The following is a 9,285-nucleotide window of genomic DNA, read 5'->3' as shown; positions in this document are numbered from 1 at the left end:
AGAACTCGAGGAAAAATATTGTTGAAGATGGACCGAGACATGGAGAAAGAGAAGCATATTTTTTTATCTTCCTTATTGGGAATCTAACTTGTTGCGTCATAACATATACATTATGCACATTGAGAAGAATGTGTGTGAGAATGTGATATACACTTTGCTCAATGACACTAGAAAATCTGAAGACAATTCTAAAGCTAGGAAGGATCTTCGAGAAATGGGTATAAGGAAAGAACTCCGGGAAGATGAGAATGGAAATTATTGTCCATCTTTATTTACTATTTTAAATACAAAGAAAAGCATTTTTGCGGACTTTAAAGAATGTTAAAATGCCTGATGGATATGCGAGCAACATTTCGAGATATATCGACTTGAAACAACAAAAGCTCTTTGGAATGAAGAGTCATGATTTTCACATTCTCATGCAGCATTTGTTACCAATTGCCATATGTAAACTTTTTTTTTGTTTGTATTATGGCGGTTTTAAACTGCCACTTCACAACATAAAAATGCCACAATTAACCTATGTATATTACGGCGGTTTCAAAAAAACGGCCGTAATATATTTGTGGCAGACGAAATAACAGCGTTTTTTTAAAACTACCGTTTAAGCTCTTTGTGGCGGTTCGAAACCGCAGCAACACATAAAAATAACCGTCGCAATAATCACGTTTTTTGTATTATATTCGAAGGTGATATAGTAAACTTATCATTTTATTGATTACTCCCTCCAGTTCAAAATAAACTTATCATTACTATATTCGAAGGTGATATAGTAAACTTATCATTTTATTATTTGTATTGAAATTAGCTCCTAATTTACCCTTATTATTAACTACAATCATTTTCTAATGCATTTCCCAATACATTGAATTTATTATATTCGAAGGTGATATAGTAAACTTATCATTTTATTAATTACTCCCTCCAGTTCAAAATAAATGTTCACTTAGCCTTTAACACACCTGAAGAAAAAATAGATATTTTGACTAAACTATCCTTAATTTAAGTTTGTATATTACTATCAACTTGACACATTGAGATCTGATCACTTAACACTTAATAGGGGCAAATTTGAAGAAAAAAAAGTTAATTCCTTCTTAATTATGTAAGTGAACACTTATTTTGAACCAAAATAAAAAAACTAATTGAATACTTATTATAAACCAGAGGGAGTATTTCTTAAGGGTGTGCAAAGTCAAACACGGATAAATAAATAAATAAATAAATAAGGAGGGAGGGAGTAATAGATTATGATGATACATTAACTATTTTGGTGGTAACTGTTGTTGATTACGTTCCCTCTAGTTATAGGTTAAATAATTTAAGGAGCTAGATTATTCAGGAGAATCTAGATTAGGTGTGAATGACCGATCCACGATAATTGAATAATCCCGGAAGAATAGAATATTGGAATGGACTGCTAATTAGTCAAAGTCAATGAACCTCATAATCTTAAAAAGAATCAGACATATCACATATATATATTGGTCTTTCAAGTAACAATTGTCGGTTATTCAAATATTCACGCACTCCCACGCAAAAAACCCACATCTTTTTACCCCACAAAGTTTGAAACCCTCTAGCACAAATACACCAAGTTTGAAATTTAACCATTAGGAACTGCTACTCCACTATTTACGGTCTATAGATTACTACTAATTTTCTACAATTATTTGTCAGTTTGCTGAATACTCCAAAACTCGCACAAAAGTCTTCCTAATAATAATAATTATTATTTTCCCTATTATTTCTTCTTTATTATTAGTGGATTGAGATTTGAATAAGGTACTACTATAATTGACTAAGTCAGACTTGCAGAGGAATGCCCTTTCTTTTGAATTTTAGTTTCTTTCTTCATGTAAATCAGCAAACTCGCAATTTATAGAAAAGACTGATACAAGATATATAGAAAAGAGTTGCATACTTAGATATAGTAAAATGACTAGCATCGCAACTCATAAGTTTGCTTCTGTTAATTCTAAGTTTAATGTTCGTACTAATATATAGAATATTGAATAGGTTTTCTATTCATAACAGAACAATCGCATTTACCAACTATTCACATTTATTGAAACTAGAGGGGTTATCTTGGGATCTAAGAACAATTACTTGTTTATTTGTTTTCTTATAGTATTTGTGGAGACTGTCTCCATGGTTACGTCCGTATATGGAAAACTTATTATAAAAAATATAGTCGTCTTTGTCACGCAAAAGCATTAGTTTTGTCCATCTTCTAAAATGATTAGAAGTCAATTTGAACATGACAACGAGAAAACATGCATCACCTTTTTGACTGGAAATGTTACACAAAACGTTACAAAGAAAGAACCAAAAAAACTGAATTAAATGAAAATGAAAATGGAGGAAAATAACCTTTCCGACTTCGAGTAGTCCTTTCGGAATCAAGCCAAGTTAACTTGGGTCAAGTTTATAGTGAAGTCCAGAATATACTAGTTTAAAAATAAATTACCATTCACCATCTTCATATTTTGGTCGCAAATATTATAATAAGTTTTGCATCATGATATTGTCTATCAAAATTTATTCTTGAAGTGTTACGTTATTTGAATCATGTTAAGTTATTTGGATGATAATTGGCCTGAACCATCAAAACAGACAAAAACGAAAACAGCTACCTCATTTCTCCTTGATCAAGGTAAAACGTAACTTATAAGTTTTCTGTTAATCATAATTTAGCTAAGTTTTCTATTGGATTGGTTCAGGATGTTACCTTGGAAAGAATATTCCTAAGTTGAATGGTAAATAGTGTTGTTAACTCTTTTGGACATCTTATGTCCTTAATGAAGTGATCGATGTTACTTTTGGAAGAAAAAAAAGGGTTAAAATGTAATATAGATGCTTTCTTGTGTCCATGTGATTAGGAGGAGTAATTGGCAATTTAGAAAAATCTTCCTATCCTACTCAATGTCTACACTAAATCTACAAGGTAATTGTAATAGGTTTCTCTAGGGGTGTACATGGACCGGGTTGGTTCGGGTTTTTAAATCTATAAATCAAACCAAACCAACAAAAGTCGGGATTTTCAACCTCGGATTTTCTCGGTTTTTTCGGGTTGCTCGGGTTTTTCGGGTTTTTTCCGGTAAAGTCTTCATACAAAACATATAACTTATACTTCAAATATTTCTTTAGTCCTAGTAAGATACAACGATCTAATTAAGTTATTTATTAAGAAAATAACACAAAACGTGATGAGAGATGACATTGTACTAAAATATTCAACGAAAAAAATTAATGAAATTGCATAAAATAAAATTATCATAATCTAAAAATACTAGGTCATGCTATAATAAATACAACTAGTTTATAAGGCATGTAAAAAATGATCATAATCTAAAAGTACTAAGTCATGCTAAAATAAGTACGGCTACTAAATATTAATTACATGACTAAATATTAAAGAAAAAATAAATTTAAGTTATGCATTTTCACTTTCTAAACTAATATAAAACTAAAGAATAGATATCAAAATTATTGTCATTCCAGTATTAGATATGAATTTCTTTTGTTAGCATTAGTATTGATTTGATTTTTGTTGAGTTTTATTTGAGTTACTACTATCATTGGGCTATAAAACTTATTAAACCATTCAAAAGTTTAATTCCAAGCTTGAAATAATATGTTAAAAGACAAAAAAATATGAAAAAGTTAAAGAAAGATTTATAAAGTACATTATAAATAAATATTTCTATGTATAAAATGTGTTTGAAATTTTATAAATGTAATGTCGGGTTGGTTTGATTCGGTTTGACTTTTTTTAGTTAAAACCAAACCAAACCAATAGCGTTCGGGTTTTTCTTTTTAAAACCAAACCAAGTCAAACCAAACCACTAGTCGGGTTTTTTTCTCGATTTGGTTCGAATTATCGGTTTGATGCGGTTTGTCGGTTTGCTTTGTACCCTTGATTTTATACTACGTTTCTTTATTTAACCCCTTTTCCCGCTTGGTACAGGTGATATTTACTCATCCATGAACCAAGATGTTTTACGTAGAAAATAGAGAGAGAAAAAAAAAACAAAGGTTAAGACTTCAGAGAGAGTCACGCCCGATCTTTAATACTCCCTCCGTTCATTTTTACTTGTCCACTTTTGACTTTGCACGCCCCTTAAAAATTAATAAATGAAGTATGTATTTTACTATAATACTCATATTAATTGGTGCATAGTCTCATTGAACTTGGAAAATGATTTAAAAATGAGTAATTAATGTTAAAGGTAAAACAAGGGGAAAAAAAAGTTGTCTTTCCTTGATATGCCAAATTGGACAACTAAAAATAAAAAAAATATTTTTAGTATAGTGGATAAGTAAGAGTGAATTGAGGAAGTAAATGAAAGTGAATTCAGAATGCACAATAGCGTGAATTCAGAATGCACAATAGCATGAATTCCTATACTATTTTAGTCATAGTGGAAGTTCACACAAAATTTAAGAGATACTAGTAAATGCACATTTACAGTAAGGTAAAACTAAGTGAAAAGACACTCATAAGTTTTACTCGGCCAGTATGGACTAGTTTCTTGTTAGTTTTGAGTAACCTAATTTGGACAGAGATCAACAAATTTCAAGATTAGGTACCTTTTCACTGGCTTAATTTTCTCCTTATGTATAAAAATGAAACTTACATATTAAACTAACAAGAAATTTATAAAGGACTATAAAATCAATTAACCGGTAACCTTTAAGTACCTTAGGGCATAGATTTTAGAATCATTAATATGGTAACCAGTTAGTTAGTTGAAAATGCCACAAATTGTGACTTTTCAGAACACTGAAAGTCTGAAATAGTTGAAGAAACGACACTACAGTGCAATTGAAAGAACATTCGTGTTCCTTTCTTCACCTAAGAACGTGTAGAATAATATACCTTAGTGGATGAATGAATATTTTAGTTAAACTGAATTTGTCCTGGATATCTAGATAAATTCTCCATTTATGTTCCCAAGCATTAATAACCAAAAAAATCTTGGATTTATTTTTAGGAGTACATTGAGAATTATTTAGTTCCAAAAGAAAATAAAAACAAAAGCATAATTGGAAATTGATCTCATGATTTCATAGATGTATGAGATATATAGTATGTAAAACTCCACTTAATTTATGGATTAAGCTCAATAAAGTACGATAAAATTATAGAAAGAGTTGTGCGTTCATACTGATCTCATGAATATATAAGATATGTGTTGTGCATATAAATTATTATGAGTATCATTTTATTATGAAGTGATATATATTTATATTTATTTTTATTTTTATTTTTATTTTTATTTTTATTTTTATTTTTATTTTTATTTTTATTTGTAATTCTAAGAATTAAATCAATTGTCTAGTATAGATACCCAAAACCGATAAATTAGGGAAAGGGTTCTAATGAGAGGGGAAGAATGTATAAAATTTAAGCACTACATTACTCAAGTGAAAGGTGAAGTCTTAACCTCTAATATCTAATTTCAGTCCCTACGAAATTTGTATAAAATTTAAGCACTACACTACTCAAGTGAAAGGTAAATTAAAGTCTTAACCACTAATCTCTAATTTCAGTCCCTACGATATTTATCATCACATCTCGTCCAATCACTAGTTAGAGTTTGACACTATCAACTTTCAGGAGACAAAATGATGAACAATTTAATAATGTTACACATCACTACAATTTAATCAATTAGAAAATATTATTATTCTATTTTTTAAGTTATCACATCAGATACACTACGAAGGGTTATCTATTACTAAGAAATACACTTCTCAAATACTTGGGCCAAATACAACTGCTAATTCTTCCAAAGCGCTGTTTTGCACTTTATCAAGAAATATTGTTAATAAGAAACACTTTTCAAAAAAAAAAAAAATTGATCTAGACAGCATAATCAAGAAGACTAAAAGTCGCGGTTGACCATACGATTTGAAATCATGATTTCATATTTGATTTCAAATCAGCGTTTATTTATGAAATTTGCACAAAATTTCATTTCAACTTCATATCATGATTTCAAATCCCAAATTCTCGAAAAATTAGGATTTGGGATTTCAAATCATGATTTTAAGTTTTTTAAAATATAAAACTTGACCATTTATATTTTATATATATATAAAAAAAAGATCCATAAAGTGAGAGACATGATTTTTTAAATGTAAAACTTGACTGAAAGTAACAATATTGATTCGTCTTCTCGGTCATCTGATCGGAAATGCATGCTTAACGTGAAGAGATTATCTGTGTCATGTGGGAAGATTATATTAAACAATAGTTACATTACAACCCATGTTCAATTTTCTTTTTATTGAACTAAAATTCGATCAATAGATGTTTATTTTTTGAAAAGCTTTATTGGTAGCATATTAACTTTGAAATGAACTATGATTTGCTCATTTTGATAAGAATGTATAAGAGTTGAAAAGTTTTGATAGTTTTCACAATTTATGAATTTTCAGATTTATGAGGAAAAATACAACTTAAGAAGTCAAATTACATGTTCAAATATAACTTGAACTTCAAATCAATCTGATTTTAAATAGCTGATAAGTAGTTTTAAAAGTATATATTGACCATTAAGCTACCAAACGCGCAAAAACTAAATTAATACTGCAATGTGGAAAGTAAAATAATCATCAAAATCAGAGTAAAGTTCCACAATTCAAGTCTTTGATCACACTTCGACTTTACTGAATTTAATCCCTCAAGAATACCATGCCAGCGTCTTCTTTTCAACGTGTGGGCTCCACTTGAGCGAACCCGAAAACTTGGACTCGCTGTCTTCTCCCTTTTTCCCGTTTTTACACGCTTACCCAAAATTCAAACAATACTTCCAAATCAATCTTTTGCCTATTATTATATGATTAAACCTTGTTTTCCCACTATAATTAACATACATAATCGTAGTCCTTGATGTTGACTAATTCTCTGATTAACATGGAAATAATTAGTGGACACTTGATTGAGTGCTCCCTAAAATATGCACTTTTTTTTTTTAGCTACAATGAGCTCATTCCACCCAATCAAAGAAAAATAAAATATCTGTCCTCGGTGTATTTACTATTTATATCTGTTAGCATTACTTTTTCATAAATCTTGTAAAGGTAGATGATCTTTTAAAAAAAAAAAAAAATCTATTTCATGCAAATATAGTGACAACTTACAACACATTTTCCCCTAAAGTGTGAAAATTAACAGACTTTAATTGTTCCAGTAATTTTTTTTAAAATTGATCACATGAATCCATGAGAAGTTAATATTATACAAAAACTCATAGAAATGAAGTACTAGTTTTTAGAAAAGCGTTTCTATTGGTTCCTAAAGTTGAAGTAATGGAACTTGATACATGCATCCAGGGGCGGATCCACACCATTGAGTGTGAGTTCGCGGGAATCCACAACTTTTATCCGAACCTTGTATTTATAATGTGAAACCCTTCAAATATATAAGAAATTTGAGTTAAGAACCCAGTAACAACAGACACTGCTAGCTAGGAACCCACAAACTTCAAATCCTGAATCCGCCTCTGCATGCACCGTGAGATGCAATACCAAAAGTAGAAAACAATAGAATTGTATCTCTCGATCTTTTTCCTCGATTCTCCTAATTTACCTCTCCATCAAAGTGAGATGCAATAACCAAAAGTAGAAAAAAAAAAAGGTAGTGTTTATTATTTTTCTTCCTATCGAAATAATGTACTCCCTCCTTCCCATTTTAACTGTGCCTCATTTTACGCCCATTAATAAAAATAAATACAAGGTATCGTTTACTAAGTTATCCCTATTCATTACTAGATTTTTTTTTTTAAGAATTGAGTAGTATTAAAGAACTACTTTTTTAATATTAAGGATATAATTGGAAACAATTGTTAATTTTAGTCTTAAATTTTTAAAATGACACTTATTTTAGAACAAAACTTTTGAACTGAAATGACAGTTAAAATGAGACGGAGAGAATAACAACTTGCGTCACAACTCCAAATTTTAAGAGTCCGGAATCAAAATACCCCCAAAAAAATCACTTTGAACCAAAATACCCCAACAAAAATAAAGTTACAAAACTACCTTTAGCGCAGTAATTTACTGCGCTAAAGCAGTTCACGGAGACAGAGCCAATAACTGCTTTAGCGCAGTAGTTTATTGCGTTATAGAAGCAGTTAAAAAAAATCTATAACGCAGTAAAATACTGCGTTATAGATACCAAAATAAATAAATCTATAACGCAGTAAAATACTGCGTTATAGAAACAGTACCAAAAAAAAATGACCAACTTTATTTTTTGCAACACTTAGTGTTTTTTTCCATACTTTGACCAATGATTAGTCATGTGTCAAGACTCCGAAACGTCAATATTTTATATAGAACATGATATTTTTTTCTGCGTACAATAATGTAGGCTCAATACATCAAGGATACGTAAACGTTCGGATAGTCATTTTAGGGGTTGAAAAGGTGCCCGAAGTAAGTTTTGCTTGTAAACTTTAGGTTTAAGTGTTCTATATACATAGACGTCCATTTTTGTTTGAAGACTTGTTGTCATTAGCTTAAGATTTTTTATTTTTAGGGTTTAGATTTATTGAAAATAAAGCCGTTGCCAAAAGGTTTTTAACTGCAAGATTTTTTTTTTGTATAGCGCAGTAAAACGGTACAAAAAAAAAAAAAATTGGCCAACTTTTTTTTTTTGCAACACTTAGTGTGTTTTTGCATACTTTGACCAACGATTAGTCATATGTTAAGACTCCGAAACGTCAATATTTTATATAGAACCTGATATTTTTTTCTGCGTACAATAATGTACGCTCAATACATCAAGGATACGTATACATTTGGATCGTCATTTTAGGGGTTGAAAAGGTGCCCGAAGTAAGTTTTGTTTGAAAAAACTTAGTGTTTGACTGTAAGGTTATTTTAGTCAACTTTATATGTCGAGAAAATTAGTCAGCTTTATTTTCAAAAATTGAAACCGCAGAAGTGAAATTGACATTCATAACTACATTACCCCGGAATTTGTACGTTGAAATCTATTGCGTATCATCATCTTATAAGTAAATAAAACTGAAAATTTCACGCCAATTTGGGGGAAAATTGAAATTGAATGGGATAAAAGGTATTTTTTAAAAAATCGGCTTGGCCAAATTGCCTTATGGCGTTTGTCCGCATAGATCTCGAAAAAATACACAAGTTAAAATAAAACGCGTAAAACGGACGTCCGAGCGCAAAGTTATGACCATCTAAAGTTTGACTACTTTACAACTAGTTTTTCTCCCTATATTTTTTAGAATTATATTTATATTCAAA

This window comes from Lycium barbarum, chromosome 2, assembly GCF_019175385.1.
Source record: "Lycium barbarum isolate Lr01 chromosome 2, ASM1917538v2, whole genome shotgun sequence".
Taxonomy (NCBI): domain Eukaryota; kingdom Viridiplantae; phylum Streptophyta; class Magnoliopsida; order Solanales; family Solanaceae; genus Lycium; species Lycium barbarum.
This window is presented reverse-complemented; position numbering follows the sequence as displayed.